This window comes from Ornithorhynchus anatinus, chromosome 9 (assembly GCF_004115215.2).
Source record: "Ornithorhynchus anatinus isolate Pmale09 chromosome 9, mOrnAna1.pri.v4, whole genome shotgun sequence".
NCBI lineage: Eukaryota > Metazoa > Chordata > Mammalia > Monotremata > Ornithorhynchidae > Ornithorhynchus > Ornithorhynchus anatinus.
The window spans coordinates 2,289,887-2,314,525 of NC_041736.1; the positions used below are offsets into that span (position 1 = coordinate 2,289,887).

At 46.3% G+C, this 24,639-nt stretch overlaps 1 protein-coding gene across 4 annotated transcripts in view; it reads left to right on the forward strand.

Moving 5' to 3' along the window:
• Positions 1 to 1,681: 1,681 nt before the first annotated feature.
• The window catches only part of ARHGAP15 (Rho GTPase activating protein 15), a 388,578-nt gene continuing 365,620 nt past the window's right edge, over positions 1,682 to 24,639 (forward strand). Inside the window, exon 1 of one of the 4 annotated variants that reach the window (XM_039913099.1) lies at positions 1,682 to 1,801. The gene's annotated coding sequence lies outside the window, so the exon portion shown is untranslated. Of the gene's footprint in view, positions 1,802 to 19,810; positions 19,908 to 24,639 lie in introns of those variants that run through there. The other 3 variants (XM_029072347.2, XM_029072345.2, XM_029072346.2) reach the window with 3 other exon arrangements.

Here is a 24,639-nt window from a genome sequence, read left to right on the forward strand (position 1 = left end):
TTCCAAGCTAACTTGGCAGATGTTCTTAGTCACCGGCCCTCTGCTCACACATTTCTCCCAGCCTGGTTCCCCCATCCCTCTCTGCTCCCTCAGACCACATTCCACCACTTCCTTCACAGCCTTCCCAAAAGCCGTCCTCTCCAGGGGACCTCCCCTGACTAACCCCGACCCCCCGAGCCCCCACCGCTGCCTCTTAGCCACGACGAACCCTCAGTCACCTCAGCAGATTTACGTTCTTATCAATCGATCCGTCGCTTTGCTGTGGGCGTGTTTAATATTTCTATTTATCATCTTACTGGTTAAACCACAGATAGAGATACGGTGGGGTCGTGTTCCTAGAAAACGTGGTCGGATCGTGACTGTAGAGGATTGAATGGTAAATTACTTTTCCCCATACATATAGTATATGGATAGAGCCCGGGCCTGGGAGTCAGAAGGTCACGGGTTCTAATCCTGACCCCGCTGCTTGGCTGCCGTGTGACCTTGGGCAAATCACTTGACTTCTCTGTGCCTCAGTTCCCCCATCTGCTAAATGGGGATGAAGACTGTGAGCCCCACGTGGGGCAGGGACTGCGTCCAACCCGATTGGCCTGTATCCATCCCAGCGCTTAGTACAGTGCCTGGCACATTGTGAGCGCTTAACACATACCATCATTATCATTATTATTGAATTAGAACCAAGACATCTGGAAAAGTTAGATGAAATTCCTGTATGTGCTATGAACTGTAATGAAAAGTGTGCAGTGCTCTGCACAGAGTAGATTCAGATGATGATGCTTATCATGAGGAGAAAGATAAAGAGCAGAGGGAAGGGAATGAGATGGAGGAACAGGAGGAGAAAGAGGGAGAGGAGGAGGAGGAGGAAGGCTCGTACAGTCCTTGAAAAGCAGGGTGGCCTAGAGGAAAGGATATGGCCCAGGGAGTCAGAGGACTTGGGTTCCAATTCCGGCTCTGCTACTTGCCCGCTGTGTGATGCTGGATAATTCACTGAACTCCTCTGTGCCTCAGTGTCCTCATTTATGCAGATCAGTTATATTGTAAAATCCACATGGGTCAGGGATTATGACTGACCTAATCAACTTGTCTCTTCCCCACCACTTTGCTCACAGTAAAGTTTATCAAGAGTAGTAATCACGTTATATGGTAGTCACATATAAAATTGGATGGGGGATTGTGCGGGTGGAGGGAGTGTGGGATGGGTGAGTGTCGATGGGGCAGGTGAACACTGAGCGGATAAACCATCTGTGGCACAAATCCTCCTCCTGTTTGGAAGAGTCGCCGAAAATCATCGGATCACTCCCCTACTGTGCCTCAATACTCGGGAGTGTAAAAATGTGCCACTAAAGTTGTACAAAAATGTGTGTTCGTGTGTATTTTTCACAGCCTTGCTAGAAGTGGAAGAAAAGGGAAGTTTTCTCCGTGTTTAGCTTGCCTGTTCCTCTCCTTGCTTCCTTTTCGACCGCAAAAGTACCTCCTCTCGTCTAAATGTGCAAAAAGAGTAAGCGTGTTTTTTTTTTCTGGAAATGAGCAATCGTATTTGTTCACTGACTGACTGGCTATACAAGGACATTTGCAAAGTCGTGAAATAAGGTGATAGGTGTGGTTAACTGAATTTTAGCAGCAGGAAGTGGTTTCATTTAAAAATCTGCTCATTTTTGCTCTCTTCCTGCTGCCCTCCTGTAAGCCTTACCAGCAAGAGACCCAGGCAAACTTACGACATGTGACTTGAGCTTTTTCCGGTTTGGTTGAGGCTGTTCCAAATCGATGGCAGCCGAGACAAAGAAGCATCCCTCGCCCCAAGGTAAGTGGCTTTAAACTTTACATGGGCCCAGGGGACAGGTAGTGATTAGAGAGCGGGAGCGAATGGATACGGCACGACCCTTCAGCCTCACCCCGGCTCCGCTACGGCGGAATATATCAGCATGGAGGTGCCCCGTCCTCCCCCTAGATCAGTCGATGCGCCCCGCAACCCAACGACCCTCTCTTTGAACTCATTTCTGCCCAAAGGCCGAAAAGACGTGCGTGTTCTATGCGTTCCCCTGTTGACTGCGGGTTCGAGTGGTGCGAGGATTTCCTCTAGGTGGATGCGATAGGACTGTCTTGTGTGCAAAGAGTCGGTTTAGATGTGTCCTATCCTTTGAGCTTTGTGTAGTTAACTTGTGGTCCCCTTAACTCTTGTGGTCCCCTCAACTCTTTGCCTCTCAAGTGGGACTCACTTTTTGGCTTGGATCTAGAGCGGAGGTGTGTGTTTTACCTGCGTCACATGGCGGGCTGCGTGGGCTTCAAATCCCTTAAAGTTTTTCAGATTTTCAAGACTTTGAGGGAACCCACCCCCTCCAATTTTCACCCTAAATGATGAGTCAGTCTGTCCATAGTAATTTGGTGAGTGCCTACTGGGTGTTGAACATTGTGCTAAACTCTTGGGCGGCTACAATAAAGCTATAGGTCATGATCTCTGCCATCGAGGGGCTTGAAGTAGAGAAGCAGCGTGGCTCAGTGGAAAGAGCCCGGGCTTGGGAGTCAGAGGTCATGGGTTCGAATCCCAGCTCTGCCACTTGTCAGCTGCATGACTGTGGGCAAGTCACTTAACTTCCCTGTGCCTCAGTGACCTCATCTGTAAAATGGGGATTAAGACTGTGAGCCTCACGTGGGACAACCGGACTACCCTGTATCTACCCCAGTGCTTAGAACAGTGCTCTGCACATAGTAAGCGTTTAACAAATACCAGCATTATTATTATACAAGATAATCAGGCTGGACACAGTTCCCGTTCCACATGGGGCTCCCCATCTTAAGTAGGAGGGAGAAAAGGTCCTAAAACCCTATTTTACAGATGAGGAAACTGAGCCACAGAGGAGTTAAATGGCTTGCCCAACCACCTGCCCAAGGACTTGGGAGAAGGCAATCGAGATCTCTGCCTTTGAGGAGCTAAAAATCAAGTGGGATTCAAAGCTCTCCATCACCTTGCCCCCTCCTACCTCACCCCCCTTCTCTCTTTCTACTGCCCACCCTGTAGGCTCCGCTCCTCTGCCGCTCAACCCGTTCACGCCTATCCCACCGTCGATCCCTGGCCCACGTCCTACCGTTGTCCCGGAACGCCCTCCATCCTCACCTCCGCCGAACTAACTCTCTTCCCCTCTTGAAAGCCCTACTGAGAGCTCACCTCCTCCAGGAGGTCTTCCAAGACTGAGCCCCCCTTTTCTTCGGCTCCCCCTCCTCTCCCCTCCCCCCTCCCACTCTCTGCTCTACCCCTTTGCCCTCCCCTCGGCACTGTGCTCATTTGTGTATATTATTTATTACCCTATTTATTTTGTTAATGAGGTGTATATCTCCCTGATTCTATTTATCTTGATGATGTTGCCTTGTTTCGTTCTGTTTTGCTTTGCAGTCTCCCCCATTTAGACTGTGAGCCCGTCATTGGGCAGAGGTTGTCTCTGTTGCCGAATTGTACATTCCAAGCGCTTAATACAGTGCTTATTAAGTGCTCAATAAATACTACTGAATGAATGAAGTGGAAAGAGCAAAGAAATCCCAGAAAAATCTGTTGAATAACCTCATCCAACAGTAGGTTAGTCCCTGGAGGGTCAGGAATTTGGAGAGAAAGAGGGAGTGATGGTCAAAGAAGTTTTTGTATTGCTTGGGGCCTAAGGCTCCAGCCGAATGAATGCCGGGATATGGGAAGACTCAACCAACTGTAGACGGTATGGGGTGAGCCCCACGGGGGACGGGCCTGCCTCTGTCCAATCAATCGATCATATTTAATGAGCACTTACTGTGTGCAGAGCACTGTAGTAAGTGCTTGGGTGAGTACAATATAACAGAGTTGGTAGACGTGTCCCCGCCCACAACGAATTTACAGTCTAGAGAGACTGTCAGTGGGACCCACCTTTGTCAGTGAGCAAAGGCCAGGCAGGACCAGTGCGGTGATGTCTGGGAAAACTCCCTTGTCTCAGTCAGTATTCCACCTTTCAGCTCTGGAAATATGGCGATAATATGGGATGAACAGATTGGTTAACTTGTCTGCTCTTGGTGTACCACCAAGAAAAAGTAGAGATTTCATCATTAATGGTATTAATTGAGCGCTTACTGTGTACAGAGCACTGTACTAAGGAAAGTAAAAGTCAAAAGAGTTGGCAGACATATTCCTTGACCTCAACGAGCTATATACTTACTGTGTACCAAACACTGTACTAAGCAGTGAAGTAGCTACAAAATAATCAGGATGAACACAATCCCTGTTCCACATGGGGCTCTCCATCTTAAGAAAGAGGGAAAAAAGGTATTGAATCCCCATCTTACTGTTGAGGAAATTGAGCCATCGAAGAATTAAATGACTTGCCCAAAGCCAAACAGTAAGCAGGTGGCAGAGCCGGGATTAGAACGCAGTTTCCCTGACTCCTAGACCCGGGGTCTTTCCACTAGGCTTCACTGCTTCTCACCAGCTTACTGCCTATCCAATGGTGGAATTAAAAAAAAAAAAAAGAAGTGGTGTGGCCTAAAGTAAAGAAGAAAAGACCCTGTTCCGGGGGTCAGGATCTGTGTTCTAATCCTGGCTCCACCATATGTCTACTGTGTGACCTTGGGTAAGTCACTTCACTTCTCTGGGCCTCAGTTAAATTATCTGTAAAATGGGAATTTAGACTCCCTGTGGGTCATGGAACGTGTCCAACTTGATTATCTTTTATTTGCCCCTGTACTTAGGACAGTGCCTGGAAGATAGTAAGCACCTCACAGATATTATTTAAAAAAAAAAATGACCCAGATCTGCCCTGGAGTTTTCCCAGTGGTTGGCCCTTTAGGGGTAAAAATGGAAATGCTATCGTTGAAGGCTTTCTGGACCTTAGCCTGAATGCTTGAATCCCTCTAGAAGAAGCTTTCATTTTTCAGAACTTCCTCTTTGGCTCACCTTCTTATCCCACATTTTTCCCTGGAAAACTCTTTGATGTTCCCTGAAAGAGCCTCTTTCCACCTACTGGGGCGGCTCAGCACAGCTTTTACTCCTCAATTAGGAGCTCCTTCTCTCTCTCCAGTTCTAAGTGAACATATATTGATTTTGCACCTCCCATGCATTCTCTAAACTACTGGATTCCAACGCATTTTTCACACTGCAGGGAGGACCCAAGAAACTAAAATGGATTTAGGCAAGCCCCCCCACAAATTCCTTGAGATGGACACGTGCGCGCGCGCGCGCACACACACACACACTATTCTTTCCATGCTCAAAATTGTGTACACTTAAAATCACATTGACACAACCTAGAAATACATAAACCAACTAAGGAACACATTTCCATCCCCAAGAAACACACAAACCTACTCACTAGGAACCACACTTCCAAAACCTAGAAATACAGAAACCTACTAATAAATACATTTCCACAATCTAGAAATACACTAATCTTAGAAACACATTTCCACCAACTAGAAACATACAAACCTAGTTACTAACAAACACACTTTCACCATCCTCAGAGGTATTTATGGAGCGCTTACTACGTGTGGAGCCCTGTACTGTTTGGGAAAGTACAATACAGTAGAGTTGGCAGACATGTTCCCTGCCTGAAACAAACTGAGAGTAAGGTTTCGCAACCTAGAAACACACAAACCTACTAAAAAAACACTTTTCCCCAACCCGGAAAGACACAAATCTAATAAGAAACAGTTCCACCACCTAGAAACAGACTAACCTACTTAGAAACACACTTCCACACCTCGGTAAAGATTTCCAGAACCATTTATAGATGTGATCGGGTATGTAAACCCATCCCTATCTTGCTTTCTCCAAAATAGCTATTAGGCTAAGGTAACAGGAAAAGGCAGGCATAACTTATTTATTGGTTTAAAACACAAGACATCAAAATACAGCCTCATGGGATCTAAAAGTGCTTCTGTCTGCTTTGAATGTCTGTTCATCTGGCGAAACAGATCCAAGTGGGTTTTGCTTTTTCATGTTGTTGGGTGTCAGGACAACTCACTGAGATTGGATTTTACCATTTCTGACAGCCCTAAAGTAGCCAAGCCGCCCAAGTGGATCTAAACACCTGTTAGATTGGAGAAAAACATCCAAGGCCTGGGTCACTCCCCTCCTTCCCCTCGAGTTTGCTATTATTTTAACAGTAATTATTTTACCCCATTTCCTCTCTCTCCTTCTGGGTATTTTCTACATCCGGATCTGTTGCTTTTTTTTTTTTTCCTAATGTCTAACTGAAAGCACTTACTTCTCAGCCTAGCTAAATTGTCTCTGAACAGAGCTGGGTGCTCAAAGAGGATTCGAGAGGAAGAAAGCAGGCCGCTTTTGAGCCTTTGGAAAGTAGTTTTCTCATCGACCTGCACGTTCACCTCTAGCGGTTCACACCTGAGTCCTCCGCGCCCTCCGCTGACTCCCCATTTCACAGAGGAGGAAACCGAGCCATAAGAGGAGTTAAATCATTTGCCCAAGATCACACAGTAGTTAAGTGGCAGAGCTGACTCATCTGAGGAGTTGTCATTAGAAGCAGGGAGCGGGCAAATGGGGTGATTTTCATGCTGATTTGCCCGGGAGAGTGGGTGGTAAGAGAGCGGACAGTGTTGGAGATCAACTTGGAGATCATACCAAGTGACCGGCAGATGGTGATCTCAGGTCGCCGTGGCAGAGGGTTGTTTTCTTTCTCTGAAGGCTGCCTTGGCCCTCTTCACAGCTCCCCGGGGAGGATTTGTGGGAAATCTGTGTGCGGAGGTTGGGTGATGCTGGCAAAGGGACTACCTTGCCTTGTTGTTTCTGTTTCCGTGGGCAAATGAAACATTTCCAAGCGCCCCTAAAGCTCGTGTAGTCACTGAGCCCCTTGTGTAGCAGGATTCTCTGGTGAAGCCAGAATCACTCAATCAATCAATTGGATTTAATAATAATAATAACAATAATAATAATATTGACTGTGGTATTTGTTAAGTGCTTACTGCGTGCCAGGCGCAGTACTAAGCACTGAGGGGAAGACAATCAAATAGCACTCAACACAGTCCCTGTTTGTTCCACACAGGGCTCACAGTTTTAATCCTCATTTTACAGATGAGGTACATGAGGCCCAGAGAAGGTCACCCAGCAGATAAGTGGTAGAGACGGGATTAGAACCCGTGACCGTCGGACTCCCAGGCCTGTGCTCTATCTACAAGGCCATTTATTGAGCACTTACAGGGCGCAGAGCATTGTACTAATTGCTTGGGAGAATACAATACAACAGAGTTGATAGGCACATTTCCTGCCCACAACGACCTGGCAGTCTAGACGGGGAGGTAGACATTAATGTACATAAATAAATTACAGATATGGATAAAGCGTATCTGCCTCTGCATTTATTAATAATAATAATAATAATAATAATGATACTTTTTCAGTGCTTACTATGTGCCAGGCAATGTAATAAATGCTTGGGGCATACAAGCAAATCGGGTTGGACACAGTCCCTGTCCCAGATGGGGCTCACAGTCTCGATCCCCAATTTCACAAATGAGGTAACTGAGGCACAGAGAAGTCATGGGGCTCACAGCCTCAATTCCCCATTACAGGTAAAAATTCACATGTAAGTCTGCCCCCTGTAAGCTTGGGCTGTTCAGAGGATGTAAAGCTAGAGGAAAGCAAGCGATTTAGAAAACGTGCTGGGTTCTCTTGCTGAATTTCTCTCACGTATTCGGGTAACCCAGCCTATAAATTCAACTCAGACTACATGAGCAATTAGATCTATCCACCAGCCCCTGGTTGTCTCTGTACCTGGTCTGCCCTGACTCCTACCTGGTACCCCGAAAAGTAACAAGGACTGAGAGCCATTTTCACTTCCTGGGGTCTAATTTGGGAAAGAGGGTGATTGTGTTTGAAACCTCTGTACCTTGATTTCCTGACAGCTCTGCACCTTTTGACGTCACTAATGTCCTGTCAGAGCCCCCTGCAAACACTGTTGCACCATCCAGACCTACTGAAACCTACCTACGTCCTTGGGCAATCAATCAATCAATCAATGATGTTTACTGAGCACTCATTATGTGCAGAGCTCTGTATTGAGCACTTGGGAGAGCACCAGGTAACAGAGTTGGTAGACCCGTTTCCTGCCCACAAGGAGCTTAAAGTCTAGAGGGGGAGACAGACATTAAAATGCTTTGGCTAGATACGTAGATATGGGGCTACTCTCTGGGACCATCTTCTCCCCTGAAAGCCCACTTCCTCCAGGATGCTTTCCCTGATTACTGTTTCTTCTCTCCCCTCAACGGCCACCTCGGCCCTGTTTTTCCCGGACTCTAGGCATGTGCAATCCTGACGTTTGAGGACTCTAGCATCGAGGAGGATGTCTAATGCCATTAATCACAAACGGGGCCACTGAGGGTTGGCGGTAGAGTACAGTGCGGTAGCAATGCTAAGGAGCCCGAAGCCATCTTCAGTGGTCAATTGCTGCCCCAAACCCATTATCCAAGAAGTAGCATCCACTGTGGTTAAAGTGCAGAGATACAGATGGGCTGAGAGGGGAGAGTTCTGATCTCCGTTCGATTGGAAGCTGAGAGATTCATTTATTCATTCATTCAATCATATTTATCGAGCGCTTACTGTGTGCAGAGCACTGAGGATGCGGAGCAAAGTGATTGGCTCCCGGTGGAATTCCAGGGAAAAGAGTCGGGGCTGGGAATCAGGAGACCAAGGATCGTGTCCCTCCTCTCCCTCTGAAACCTCACTGAGCCTCAGTTTCCATATTTGTAAAATGGAGACAATGGTCCTTGCCTCTCTCTGCGACACTGTGAGGACAAGATGATCCTACCTCTATTGAGCGCTTACTGTGTGCAAAGCACTGTACTTAAACTCATAAGTGCTTAACTATCATCATCATCATCATCGTCATCATCATCACCACGATTGTTCTGAGGACTAGTTGATTCTATCTCTATAGGTAATAATGATGATGACAATGATAATGATAATAATAAGAAGAATCATTTAGAGCTCAAGTGCTTAGTACAGAGCTTCGTATACAGTAAGTGCTCAATAAATATGATTGAATGAATCATGGTGATGGTATTTGTCAAGTCTTAGTATGTGCCAAGCACTATGCTAAGCACTGGAGCAGATACCAGATATTCGGTCAGACATAGTCACACTCTCCCTCCTCCACTTGTCCCCATGTGTCCTGCGGGGCTTTAAGAGGGTCCTTTGACCCTCAGCAAACTCCCCCTGCCCAGCATTTCTTCTGGAGTCAGCAACTGCTGCCAGGCCCATCCTTTCCTGGACAGGCAGGGGGTGACCCAGTTAGGAGGGTCCTGGAGTGCTAAGTGCTTAAAGTACAGTGCTAAGCACTTAGTACAATGCTCTGCACACAATAAGCACTCAATAAACATGAATGAATGAATGGTCACTGTTTGGAGCAGGCCTTCCCAGTCCTCTCTTTTCCCCTGCAAGAGCCCAGGGCAGCCCCGGTGTCCCCTGGAGATGCACTTCGGCATCCTTAGGGACCCACTGGAACACTGGGCCTACTCATTGGCCGCTGGGACCCTGTGGACCCCGGGGATGTGCCCCATCAGGCTGACGGCTCGGGAAACGGGAGTCGGGGAGGGTGGCTCTGGGAAGAGCCCGTGCCAGGCTGGACGGCAGCTTTGATCTGGGCATTCCACAACAGAAGACTTGAGACCGCTCCTGCCCAAATCTGGGCCCTGCTCATTGTCACGCCACCGCTGCCTTTGGCCCTTTCGTTTCACGCGAATAGTGGACTCTCCACTGCAGAATGTCATTCGGGTGTATTTACTGAGCACTTACTGTGTGCAGAGCACTATACCGAGCACTCGGGAATGTACGATATAACGATAAATAGGCACATTCCCTGCCCATAATGAGCTTACAGTCGAGAGAGGGAGACAGATGTAACAGAAATAAATTAATGACAGATATATACATATATAAGTGCTGTGGGGCTGGGAGGTGGGGTGAATTTATTCACAATAAACAAGTCAGGGTGACACAGAAGTGAGTGGGAGAAAGACGTTCCCTCCCAATAACAGTGGTCCAGCGTGGCTCGCCGGTGATCCCAGGAAGCCCCCTCCCCTCCCTATCAATCAGCTGATCAGTGGTATTTATTGGGTTCCTACTGAGTCAAAGAACGCAACGTGGCCTAGGGGAAAGAGGTTAGGCTTGGTAGTCAGAGGACCTGGGTTCTGATCACTTTTCTGCCACTTGCCACTTGGGTACATCACTTTGCTGTAACCTCAGTTTCCTCATCTGTAACATGAGGATTGAATACCTGTTCTGCCTCCTCCTTATTCAATTGTATTTCATTCAATCGTATTTATTGAGCGCTTACTGTGTGCAGAGGACTGTACTAAGTGCTTGGAAAGTACAGTTCGGCAACAGATAGAGACAATCCCTACCCGACAACGAGCTCACACTTTAGAAGCGGGGAGACAGACAACAAAACAAAAGAAGTAGACGGGCATCAATAGCATCAAAATAAATATATAGAATTATAGAAATATACACATCATTAATAAAATTAATAGAATGACAATTATGTACATATATACACAAGTGCTGTGGAGCGGGGAGCGGGACACAGATTCTGTGTGAACTGAGTGTTTTGAATCTACCCCGGTGCTGCGTACGATGCTTGGCACATAGTAAGTGCTTAAAGAATACCACCATTTATATTGTCATTCAATCAGTGCTATGTATTGAGCATTTACCGTGTGCAGAACACCGTACAAAATGTTTGGGAGAGTATAATAAAACAGAGTTAATAGTCACATTTCCTGCCCACAAGGAGCTTACATTCTAGAGGGAGAATTATTAGCAGTGAAACACTTTGTTAAGTGCTTGGGAAAATGCAGCAGACTCAAGACCTGTGTTCCGTAACCTCAGAAATCTCATAACCTAATGGAGGAGTTAGAGGACATAAATTAAAAATAGTGGAAGCAGACGGAATAAAATGAATATGTCAGGATGAAACGGCTGAATAAATAATTGAATATACAAGTGAAGATACATGTGTGCGTAAGTTCTGAGGATGGCAAAAAATACCTAAATGCTTAGGGTGGCTGTTGTGTTCAAATGACTTAGGATGCTTTCAAAATAATCAGGGAAAGTTTCTTGAAAAAAGCGGGATTTCGGGAGGGCTTTGAAGGTGTCAAAAGTGGTCTGGCAGATTTGAGGGGGGAGGGTATTCCAGGCTGAGGGAACAGTGAGTGACAGATCAGAGGCAAATTATTTGAAAGTGAGGGACAGTTAGAAGGTGAGTTTGGGAAGAGGGAAGAGCGCAAGCTGGAGTGAGCCGCTGAAGAGAGCTGATACGTAAGAGAAGCAAAGTTGATGAAGATCAGTAATATGTAAGGGGAGAGAGCTGGTGATGAGAACTGCTAGGTAAAAGGGAGAGCTGGTGAAGAGAGCTGATATATAAAGGGATAAAGCTGGTGAGTAATGATAATTTAATCGCTGCCTATGTGTCAGGCACTGTACTAAGCGCTGAGGTGAATATAAACAAATCGTGTTGGACACGGGCCCTGTCCCGCACAGGATTCCCCGTCTTCATCCCCATTTTGCAGATGACAAAAGTGAGGCATAGAGAAGTGAAGTGGTTTGCCCGAGGCCACACAGCAGACAAGTGGCGGGGTAGAATTAGAACCCATGATCTTTTGACTCCCAGGGCTGTGCTCTATCCATTACACTGAGCTGCTCCTCTATGAGGAGGGCTCATAAATAAGGGGGGAGAAGTCATGAAGATCAATCAATCGATCGATCAATCACATTTACTGAGCATTTACTGCATGCAGATCACTGTACTAAACACTTGGGAGAGTATAATATAACAGAGTTGGTAGACACTGATAAGTAAACTGGGAGTGTTGGTGAAGAGATCTGATATATATGGGGCAAGAATTGGTAAAAAGAGCTGTTGGGTATGGGATGATTGCTGATAATAATAATAATAATAATAATAATAATAATGTTGGTATTTGTTAAGCGCTTACTATGTGCCGAGCACTGTTCTAAGCGCTGGGGTAGACATAGGGGAATCAGGTTGTCCCACGTGGGGCTCACAGTCTTAATCCCCATTTTACAGATGAGGGAACTGAGGCACCGAGAAGTTAAGTGACTTGCCCAAAGTCACACAGCTGGCAAGTGGCAGAGCCGGGGTTCGAACCCATGACCTCTGACTCCAAAGCCCGTGCTCTTTCCAGTGAGCCACGCTGCTTCTAATAATAATAATAACTATGTGCTGATAATAATAATAACAATTATAATGATAATATAATAATGATAATATAATATAATATATAATATAATATAATAATGATAATGATAATGATAATGATAATAATAACAATTATAATGATAATGATTGTGCTATTTGTTAAGCACTTACTATGTGACAAGCACTGTTCTAAGTGCTGGGGTAGATACAAGGTAGTCAAGACAGACACAGTCCCTATCCCACATAATAATAATGTTGGTATTTGTTAAGCGCTTACTATGTGCAGAGCACTGTTCTAAGCGCTGGGGTAGATACAGGGTAATCAGGTTGTCCCAGTGAGGCTCACAGTTAATCCCCATCTTACAGATGAGGTAACTGAGGCACAGAGAAGCGAAGTGACTCGCCCACAGTCACACAGCTGACAAGTGGCAGAACCGGGAGTCGAACCCATGACCTCTGACTCCGAAGCCCATGCTCTTTCCACTGAGCCACGCTGCCACATGGGGCTTATAGTCTTAATCCCCATTTTCGAGATGAGGTTACTGAGGCATGGAGAAGTTAAGTGACTTGCCCAAGGTCACACAGCAGATAAGTGGCAGAGCTGGGATTAGAACTCATGACCTTCTGACTTCCAGGCGTGTGCTCTACCCCCTACGCCATACTGTTACTTGATGCAAGGGGTAGAAGACTCCAAGGGTCAAGAGGCATAATCATGATCTAGGGCGGCCGTGTAAGAAATCTTCCATAGGGACAGCGTGGCCTAGTGGAAAAAGCACCTGCCTGGGAGTCAGATGTAGTGGGTTCTAATCCCGACCCCGCCATCTGTCTGCTCTGCGACTTTGGGTAAGTCTCTTCACTTCTCTGTGCCACAGTTACCTCATCTGTAAAATGGGGATTAAAACTGTGAGCCCCCGTGGGTCAGGTACTGTGTCCAACCTGATTATGTTGAATCGACCCCAGCACTTAGAACAGTTCTTAGCACATAGTAAGTACTTAACGAGCACCATGATCATTATTATTATTATCAGGGACAGGGAATAGGAGGGTGGCTGTAAGTCTGGCTATCTTTGTCGTTGTCTTTTCGCTGACTGTCCTCCACCCTGACCGGCAGTGGTCTCTGGTGTGTATCTCCTTGCTGCCGCTCATCTCCCGTCTCCTAGGATGATCAGGGAGGCCCCGTCACCGTTTCTTTGCTGCTCAGCACCAGATTTCAGACCTCTGTTTGGAGGTGAACAATCGATCGATCGGTCAGTGGTATTTACTGAGTGCTTACTATGTGCAGAGCACTCTATTTATTAAGCACTTGGGGGAATACCCTATAGCAATAAACAGATACAGTCTCTCCCACCATGATCTTACAGTCTAGAGGGGGAGACAGACGTGAATATTAATAAATTACGGCGATGTGCCTTGGGGCTGAGGGAGGGGTGAAGTCTGTGAGCCCGTTATGGGCAGGGATTGTCTCTATCTGTTGCTAAATTGTAGTTCCCAAGTGCTCAGTTCAGAGCTCCGCACCCAGTAAGCGCTCAATAGGTACGATTGAAGGAAGAAAGAGTTCAAAGCCAAGTGCAAGGGTGACGCTGAAGGGAGTGGGTAAAGAGGAAACGAGGGCTTAGTTGGGGAAGGCCTCACGGTGATGTGCTTTTCAAAAGACTCCAAAGGTGGGGAGAGTCATCGTCTGTTATTGTGAAGACGGAGGCGTTACAGGCCAGAGGCAGGACGTGGGCGAGAAATTGGAGAAAGCTTGAGTCTGTGTGAAAAGATTAAAACTCTGACCTCCAAGCTGAATGCCACCTAGCTCTATGCCACCCAGCTTCCGCACCACATGTGTAATAATTGCGCCACAATTTGTTCAGCTCTCACTGCGTGTCAAGGACTGTGCTAAGCTCTGGGGGAGGTGCAAAATAACCAGATCAGGCGCATCCCTGTTCCATATGGGGCTCACAGTTTAGATAAGAGGAAGACATCTATTTCCTCTCCCTTTTACAGATGAGGAAATTGAGTCCCAGAAAAGTTAAGGCCACACAGCAGACAAGTGGAGAGGTTGGGATTAGAACCCAGAACCTCTGGCTCCCATTCACATGTTCTCTCCCATAGACAACACTGCCTTTCTCATGACCCCCTCCTCGACCTCCAGTTTGGCCTGTTTGTCGCAGTTCCCTCCCAACAGTTCTCTCTGCTCCCGCTTATGGCAGGAGACTGGGCATCCTCATGTTCCTAAAAACAGAAGCAGCGTGGCTCAGTGGAAAGAGCACGGGCTTGGGAGTCAAACAGAGATCATGGGTTCGAATCCCAGCTCCGCCACTTGTCAGCTGTGTGACTGTGGGCGAGTCACTTAACTTCTCTGTGCCTCAGTTATCTCATCTGTAAAATGGGGAGGAAGACCGTGAGCCACACGTGGGACAACCTGATTACCCTGTATCTTCCCCAGCGCTTAGAACAGTGCTCTGCACATAGTAAGCGCTTAACAAATATCAACATTATTATTATTGTTCTGTTCCCCTGGCTTGCAAAAGTCCTATGCCAGTTCAGTGAAGCATCTGTTTGGGTATCCTGCTTTCACTGGAGAATAATAATGTTGGTATTTTGTTACCAACAAATACCTAGGTTCAAATCCCGACTCTGCCAAATGTCTGCTGCGTGATCATGGGCAAACTGTTTTACTTCTCTGGGCCTCAGTTACCTCATCTGAAAATGGGAATTAAGACGGTGAGCCCTATGTGGGACGGGGACTGAGTCCAACCTGATCAGCTTGTATCCACCCCAGCACTTTAAAAAAAAAAATTTGTTAAGCACTTACAATGTGCCAAGCACTGTTCTAAGAGCTGGGGTAGATACAAAGTAATCAGGTTGCTCCACATGGGGCTCACAGTCTTAATTCCCATTTTACAGGTGAGGTATTAGACTGTAAGCCCGTCAAACGGCAGGGACCGTCTCTGTCTGTTGCCGACTTGTTCATTCCAAGCGCTCAGTACAGTGCTCTGCACATAGTAAGCGCTCAATAAATACTATTGAATGAATGAATGAAAGGTCCAGAAAAGTGAAGTGACTTGCTCCAAGTCACACAGCTGACAAGTAGCAAAGCTGGAATTAGAACCCATGACCTCTGACTCCCAAGCCCGTGCTCTTTCCGCTAAGCCAGGCTGCTTCTCTTAACTTTCACTAAGCTACTCGGCGCTTAGTACAGCACCTGGCATATAGAAAGCACTTAACAAATACCACGATTATTATGATTTTATTATTATTATTATTGTTCTTTCTTCTTTCATGCCCTACCTAACCCAAGGGCTTTGTAAAGGAGATGACTTCGATGCTGGAGAAATGGCCGTGGGCCAGAATCTCTCTCCCTCTCCCCTTAAAATCTGAATTTGGTGTCCAGATGATTGATGGAAGTGCTAGCCAGATCCAGGTCTCTTGTCATCAACATCATCCTCACCGGTAGTATTTACTGAGTGCTAACTATAAGCGGAGCACTGTCCTCTCAGTCACTCAGATGGAGGAGCACTCAGCTCCACAGAGGAAAATGATGTCACACTGAGAAAATGGCACCCAGCGGGGCCTGGCGCTGAGGGATAGGGGAGCACGATCCTGGTCGAGTTATTTCCCTGTGATCTTCATTTCTCACTGCATTTGATGGGGCCGAAGGCAAGCTTTATTGCCTTCTTCTGGCTCATGGAAGCGGACCGGGGATAGCAGATTTAATAAAGACCTAAGAAGCCACAGGGAAAAAAAAAAGGCGAAGGAACGTGAACCTAAGGAAAGGAAACTAAAATTAAAATGTTATTTTTGGTAAATGGCTGTAATAGTTGAGACAACAAACAGTTGAGATGCGAGTTAATTACTGACATGTCAGGAAAATATAACACAAGGGTTTCCCCACACACTGCAGGAATCACCACAACCACAAATCATTTCCAAGAGGAATAAAGAAAAAAAGATGTCTTAAAAACAGCAACCCCATCTGAAGAGCTTTCCAGGGGTTCAGAACTGGGTTTACTCTGAAAAACTGTTTCAGTAAAGTGTGTTGTCGGGAGCTCAATTATTACACGCCCATTGTGTGCCAAAGTCAAAGTTTATTTATCAGAGAATCCTAACCGAATAACGGCACTACTTAGTAAGTGCTTATTGAATTCTAAGCACTGGGGTAGATACCAGATTCATTCATTCAATCGTATTTACTGAGCGCGACCTGTGTGCCGAGCACTGTACTAAGCACTTGGAAAATACAATACGGCAATAAAGAGAGACAATCCCTGCCCGCAAGCTGAACTGTGGGCCGGGAACTATCTACCAACGTTGCTATATTGTACTCCCCCAAGCGCTTAGTACAGTGTTCTGCACACAATAAGCAGTTAATTATTATGATTGACTGATATGTTGTACTTTCCTAAGCTTGTAGTACAGTCCTCTGCGTGCGTGCTCAGTAAACGCTACTGACTTATCTGACTCGGCACAGCCTGCGTCCCACGCGGGTCTCACAATCGAAGAGAGAGGATGTTAAAAAACAGTGTGGCCAAGTGGAAAGAGCACAGGTCCGGGGAGGCAGGTGATCTGGGTTCTAATCCCAGCTCCATCACTTGCCTACTGTGTGTCCTTGGGGAAGACACTTAACTTCTCTGTGCCTCAGTTTTCTCGTCTGCAAGATGGGGTAGATTACCTATTAATAATGATGGTATTTGTTAAGCCCTTACTATGTGCCAAGCACTGTTGTAAGCGTCGAGTAATTTTGGTATTTGTTAAGCGCTTACTATGCAGCAGGCACTGTATTAAGCGCTGGGGTGGATAGAAGCAAATCAGGTTTGACACATCCTTGTCCCACATGGGGCTCACGGTCTTATTTCCCATTTCACAGATGAGGTAACTGAAACACAGAGAAGAGAAGTGACTTACCTAAAGTCACAAATTAAGAACCTTAATAAGGGATAAGAATCTCTCCCCTCACTAGAACTGGGTCTGACCTGATTATCTTGTATTTACCCTAGCATTTAGTACAGTGCTTAGCCTTTTTTTTTAGTGGTATTTCTTAAGCGCTTACTACGTGTCAGTCACTGTACTCAACTCTGGAATAGATGAAAGCTAATTCAATTGGACAAAGTCATTGCCCCACATGGGGCTCACAATCTTAATCCCCATTTCTCTGAAGTCCAGAGAAGTGAAGTGACTTGTCCACGGTCCCGCAGCAGACAAGCGATGGAGCTGGGATTGGAATGCAGGTCCTTCTGACTCTATCCATTAAGCGAAGCTGCTTCTCTGGCTCATAGTAGTCACCTACTCGCTTAACCAATGCCACGATTATTATAATTATTTGATGTTTGATTTACATTTTCCCTAGGGAATCAAGCAAATCCATTTGAAATATAACCGATAACTAAAAAAGAAAATTTAAATGAGATACAAACTTTCCAGAATTTAATCAGCCCGACTAAATTTACCCCAAGAGTGACAGATGAACTGTTTATCAAATTATAGGGGACAGTGGGTAAGAAAGTTGGAAGGTCCTGATCGTCTGATGTGCAATCACTCAATCAATGGTATTTATTGAGGATTTATTGTGTGCAGAACACTGGGCTAAGCACTTAGGAGAGTATAGTGAAATTTGTTGTACAGATTAATTCCCCTCTAGACTGTAAGCTCCTTATGGTCAGGGAACGTGTCTACTGACTCTGTTACAGTGTATTCTCTCAAACGTTTAGTACAGTATCGGAAGCAGTGTGGCTCAGTGGAAAGAGCCCGGCCTTGGTAGTCAGAGGTCGTGGGTTCGAATCCCGGCTCTGGCACTTGTCACTTGTCAGCTGTGTGACTGTGTGACTGTGGGCAAGTCACTTCACTTCTCTGGGCCTCAGTTCTCTCATCCGTAAAATGGGGATGAAGACTGTGAGCCTCACCTGGGACAACTTGATTACCCTGTATGTCTCCCAGCACTTAGAACAGTGCTCTGCGCATAGTAAGCGCTTAACAAATACCAACTTTAACTTTATTTACAGTACCTTGCACCCAGTAAGCACTCAATAAATTCCATGAATTGATTGATTACAATAAAAGAGAGTTGGTAGACATCTGCCTTGCCCAATAGGGGTTAATAGTCTAGAGGGGCCTGTGGTTTGAAAAGGAATTTACAACTGAAAACCAGTGATTGTCTTTAGGAGTTAATAGTCTAGAGGGGCCTGTGTTTTGAAAAGGAACTTACAGCTGAAAACAAGTGACTGTCTTATTTCTTCCACGGTCTTATTCCTATATAAGGAACAACAAATACCGCTGAGTAAAGCTCCCACATAAGAGAGGGCATATAAAATTCCCCTGGTCTCACCCGGAGAAGCACAGCCAGCAGGCTTTAACCTTGAAGAGAAAACTTAGAAACGTATAGAAAGCCACCGAACAGCTGTGCCGGGGTCAGGGGTAGCCAAATGTTGTGTATTTGAAGCCCTGGTCCTCCCCAAACGGCCGAGTTAACGTTGCAACGCTGAGAGAAACAATTAGATGATAAGCTCCTTGAAGGCAGGGACCGTGGTTTTTGCTTAAGTTGGGAGGGTTTCAATACATGTCACTGAAAGAAGAAATAGGGGCTGTGCTTAATACAGTGCTCTGCCCATAGTAAGCGCAGCTTGGCTCGGTGGAAAGAGCACGGGCTTGGGAGTCAGAGATCATGGGTTCGAATCCCAGCTCCGCCACTTGTCAGCTGTGTGACTGTGGGCGAGTCACTTAACTTCTCTGTGCCTCAGTTACCTCATCTGTAAAATGGGGATTAAGATTGTGAGCCCCACGTGGGGCCACCTGATTTCCTTGTGTCTACCCCAGCGCTTAGAACAGTGCTCTGCACATAGTAAGCGCTTATACCAACATTATTATTATTATTATTATTAAATACTATTGAATGAATTAGTAGTAGTAGTAGTGGTAGTGCTATTATTAGTGAAGGAGACTCTAAGGACTTTGCTTTTTAGCAAGGAGAAGAGGAAGCCTGGATGTGCCTGAGTCAATCAATAAATCAGTCGGTCGTGCCCTTTGAGTGCTTCTCGGGTGCAGAGCACTGTGCTAAGGACTCAGGAGAGTACAATAGAACAGAAAACTGGCAAGCACGTTTCCTGCTCCGGAAGAAGCTGACAGTATAGAGGGGGAGAAACATTAAAATAAATTATGGGTATGTTACATAAGTGCTGTGGGGCTGAGGGAGGGGTGAATAAAAGGTAAAAATCCCAGTGCCAGCATGACACAGAAGGGAGAGGGAGTAAGGGAAAGGAGGACTTAAGTGCAGCACGGTAACTCACCCATCAGTCTGTCAATTACGTTTCTCGAATGCTTGCTGTGTGCAGAACATTGTACTAAGCGTTGGAGAGAGTACAATGCGACATTAAACGGGCGGGCTTTGAACAAGCAATCGGTAACCATGTCTCAGGACCCCAATTTTGGTTTTGGGGGGTTGGCTCCGCATTGCCCCCGAATGCGTGGAAGTGGACAGGCTTGTGTTTTCAGCAGCAGTGTCGCTCCCTTGGATTGCGATACCAAGATCTCTACTTCCTGTTTTTAGCAGCATCGAAAGTGGAAGCGTCAAATTGACTCGGGAGGCGGCATCTGTGTCCTCACGAAACCAGGAAGTTGAGACCTTTTGAGTAGCTCAGTTTTAGGGCACTGATGGAGCTGTGGCTCAAAAGCCGGGTTGCTTGGACGTGCTCTGGGAAGGTGACTCTGGATACGATTTTCCAGGTGGAGAACTGAGGACAGGTATCTATAGCTGGGCCCGAAATTGGAATGGATCCCTGGGCGGGGGACTGGAGGCAAGGCAGTTCTCAAGGTCAAACCATGTGAGAGGGAGGGGAAAGGAGAGAGGAGGAGAATCCGACCGAAGCAGACGGGATCAGTTTAAAGGAGATGAAGGATGGGGTGGGAGTGGGTTCAGAGAATCCCTGTACCTTGCAATAGAGAAGCAGCGTGTCTTAGTGGAAAGAGCCCGGGCTGGGGAGTCAGAGGTCGTGGGTTCTAATCCTGGATCTGCCACTTATCAGCTGTGTGACTCTGGGCAAAGTCACTTAACTTTTCTGCACCTCAATTATCTCATCTGTAAAATGGGGATTAAGACTGTGAGCCCTACATGGGACAACTTGATTGCCATGTATCTACCCCAGTGCTTGTAAGTGCTTAACAAATACCGTTATTATTACTATCATTATTATTATTACTAAGAGCTTCAGAGAGTACAATATAACAGATTTGGTAGGCGCATCCTCTGCCCACAGTGAGCTTACGTTCTAGAGGGGGAGACTGATATTAATACAGATAAGTATCCCAAAGCTATTGACTACATATCGGTGAGGCTTAGAATTGACTTCGAGGCTCTCCGTCTGCTCTGCCCACCTTACCTAGCTGCTTTCTTCACCCTCTATTCCCTGCTCTCCCTTCCCCTGCAAGCTTTCTGAACCTATAGCTCCCTCTTGATTCTCTCACCTCTGTCCCCTCACTCAATCAAAGAGTGGCATTTATTGAGCTCATATTGGGAGCAGAACGCTCTACTAAGTCCTCAGGAAAATACAGTGTAATGCAGCGTGGCTGGGAGAAGCAGCGTGGCTCAGTGGAAAGAGCACGGGCTTGGGAGTCGGAGGTCATGAGTTCGAATCCCGGCTCTGCCACTTGTCAGCTGTGTGACTGTGGGCAAGTCACTTCGCTTCTCTGTGCCTCAGTTACCTCGTCTGTCAAATGGGGATTAACCGTGAGCCTCACGTGGGACACCCTGATTACCCTGTATCTACCCCAGCGCTTAGAACAGTGCTCTGCACATAGTAAGCGCTTAACAAATACCAACATTATTATTAATATTAATAATAGTAACTGTGGTATCTGTTGAACTCTTACTATTTGCCAAGCACTCTACTAAGCGCCGGGGTAGATGCAAGATAATCAGGAATGATATGAGACTCACAGTCTAAGTAAGAGGGAGAGCAGGTATTGAATCCCCATTTTGCAAATGGCCTTCAATTGGCCCAAGATTCCCCGCTAATAATACTAATGATAACGGTATTTGTTAAGACTTACTTTGGGCCAAGCACTGGGCTAAATGCAGGGATAGAGGCAATGCAATCAGATCAGACAGTCCCTGTCTCACGTGGGACTCACAGACTATTGGGGAAGAAGAATAGGTATTTCATCCCGATTTTACGGATGAGGAAACTGAGGCACAGAAAAATTAAGTGACTTCCCCAAGCTCACACAGCAGGCAAGGGGCGGGCCTGGGATTACAACCCACCAGCACTAGGCACTTTCCAATCAGCCACCCGGCCTCTCATGACATTCTGCTGTCAATATTTCACAACCTTCACGTCGCGCTGCAGGCTCTTGGGTGCGTCGTACAAGTCTTCTTTTCTTTCTCATCCTGTGTCTGGGCTACACCATTCCTCTCGGTTTTATTCTTTTTCAGTAAAAACTCTAAAATCTTCATTTTTCTCCATTTCCATGGTTTCCCCTCAGATTGTCATGGTAACCAAATCAGAGAAGCCTCCAGACCTGGCCCGACCCTGTTCTCTAATTCCTTTCATCTAAAATTAGCCTTGTCTCTCAGTGAGGCAATGTATTATTAATGACAGTAGTGGGGTGGGGGGAGTCGTAACAATAGCAGGAAGGGTAATACTAGTATTCATTCATTCAGTAGTATTTATTGAGCACTTACTATGTGCAGAGCACTGTACTAAGCACTTGGAATGTACAGTTCGGCAACAGATGGAGACAACCGTGACGGGCTCACGGTCTAAACGGGGGAGACGGACAGCAAGGCAAAACAGAACAGAACAAAAACAAGAGAGCATCATCAAGATAAATAGAATCAAGGAGACATATACCTCATTAACAAAATGAATAGGGAGATAAATAATATATACAAATGAGCACAGTGCTGAGGGGAAGGGAAGGTAATGCTAATAGTAGTCGTGAGAGTCACAGCGGGCTAGTAGAGAATCACAGCGGGCTAGTAGTAGTCATCACCGTAGCAATAATGCCTTATTTTTTTGAAGAACGTGTCTATTTTTCCAGAGCACTTTCACGTCACTTTATTTTATTCTCCCTACATATTTGAGGGGCAAGGAGAGGCAGATTTAAGTATCCTCATCTTACGGATGAGGAAAAGGAGGCTCAGAGAGGCTAAGTGACTTGTCTGATGTCCCACAACGGGCCAGAGGAAAAGCTGGGATTAAAACCTGGGTCTTCTGACTCATTCATCCATTCGTTCACTCATATGATTGAGCACCGTACTAAGCGCCTGGGAGAGTACAATATAAGAACAAACTCCTAGCCCCAGCTTCTCTCCCCTAGGTCACCCTGCCTCCCTAGTCCTCCCAGAGGGGTGTAAGGAGGAGGAAGCATGTACAGAATTCTCCCCCCACTGGATATCAGAGTACTGTAGGACTGGGAATAGTGGGAAGATGGCTAGCAAGAGAAGGGACAACAGAATGGATGTGTTAGGCGAAGGCGAGGGTGATTACTGTACCCTGGGTGATACCTGTTGTCGATCTCTGAGCCCGAACGAAGGCTGGGCACGATTGCTGCTCCACAGACGTGATCTTCGTCTGGAGCACAGTGTCACGTTGGTAGCCAACTCTATCCAACTCTCTCAAAAGCCATCCTACCATTTTCAATTAGATCGCCTGCCCCATTATCTTTCCCGAGCTTCCGTTGTAACAAAAGCCGTTGACAGCGTGCGGCTCCGGGGGTGATGGAGGGCTGTGGTTGGTTAAAGGCCACGTTGAGTGTAGTTTGCAGGGGGAGGTTTTTTTATGATATTTGTTAAGCACTTATAATGTGTCAAACAGTGATTTAAGTACTGGGGTAGGTATGAGTTAATTAGGTTAGACCCAGTCCCCGTACCTCATGAGGCTCACAGTATAAGCAGGAGGGAAAACAGTATTTAATTGCCATTTTACAGTTGAGGAAACTGAGGCACCCAGAAGTTAAGTGCCTTACCCAAAGTCACACAAGCAATTGGCAAAGCTGGGAGTATTTATATTAATGTCTGTCTCCCCTTCTAGATTGTAAACTCGGTGTGGCCGGGGAATGGGTCTGTTCTATTGTTCTATTGTAGTATCCCAAGCCCTTAGGTTAGTTCTGTGCACATAGTAAGCACTCAATAAATAAGATTGACAGACTGAGGTCCTCTGACTCTCAGACCCATGCTCTCTCCACTAGTCCCTGCTGCTTTTGCCCACTTTTGTTTTTCTTTTAATGGTATTTGTTAAGCACTTACTATGCTCCAAACACTATCCTAAGCACCGGGGTAGATCCAAGCCATTCAGTTTGGACACAGTTCATGTCTCACGTGGGGCTCGCAGCTTTAATCCCCATTTTACAGAGGAGGTAACTGAGGCGCAGAGAAACGAAGTGACTCGCCCAAGGTCACACAGCAGACAATTGGCAGAGTCGGGATTAGAACCTAGGTCCTTCTGACTCTCAGGCCCGGGCTCTATTCGCTAGACCACGCTGCTTCCAAACTAGTAGTCAGTACACAGTGGGTTGGTGGCTCTGGGGAGTCATTCCTATTTTCTTCACGTCTCCTCGTGGGCGGGCTTCCAAATCCCAGTCACTGACAGAGAGGAGTACCCAACTGTGACCTGGGGGGAAGAGCTCGAGATCAGGCATCAGGAGACCCAAGTTCGAATTCTGACTCTGCCACTCGCCCACCATGTGACCTTGGGCAAGTCACTCAATTGATCTAGGCCTCAGTTCCACCTTCCGTAAAATGGGGATTAAATTCCTGATCTCCCTCCCCTGGAGACTGTGAGATCTGACGATCTTGGACCTACCTTGTTGCGCTTAGATCCCTGTGGCAAGATATCACATCTACCAACTCTGTCATACTCCTTCCCAGCACTTAGCACAGTGCTCTGAACACAGTAAGCACTCACGTAAAAGCATTGATTATTTCTTTTGAATGGTATTTAAGTGCTTCCTATGTACTAGGCACTGTACTAAGCGCTGGGGTAGATACAAACTAATCAGGTTGGGCGCGTCCACATCCCACCTGAGGCTCGCAATTTTAATCCCCATTTTGCAGATGACGGAACTGTGGCACACACTTAAGTAACTTCCCCAAGACCACACAGCAAGCAAGGGGCAGAGTTGGGTTTAGACCCCAGCCCCTCTGACTTCCAGGCTGTTTATTACACTTATTATAGTGTTTTGGTACAGCGTAATTGTTTAATAAATGCAATTTTGACTAAAGAGCCACTCTGATGAAATCAGCCTTGATGTTTCCTCCAGGAACTCCCATTGTCACGGAGCTGACTAATAGAGTGTCCCGCAGAGACAGTAGGAATTCACGTATTTTTTTCTCCTAATAGGGCTCCTTTGATACTGTCACAATGATGCTTGCATTCTTCATTCCTTAAGAGTTTGTCTTTCAACTGTTTCGTTGGTTTGGATGTCTCCCGATGATAGATCCCTGGTAGTTATTTCATACCTCCTCAAAGTCCCGCCC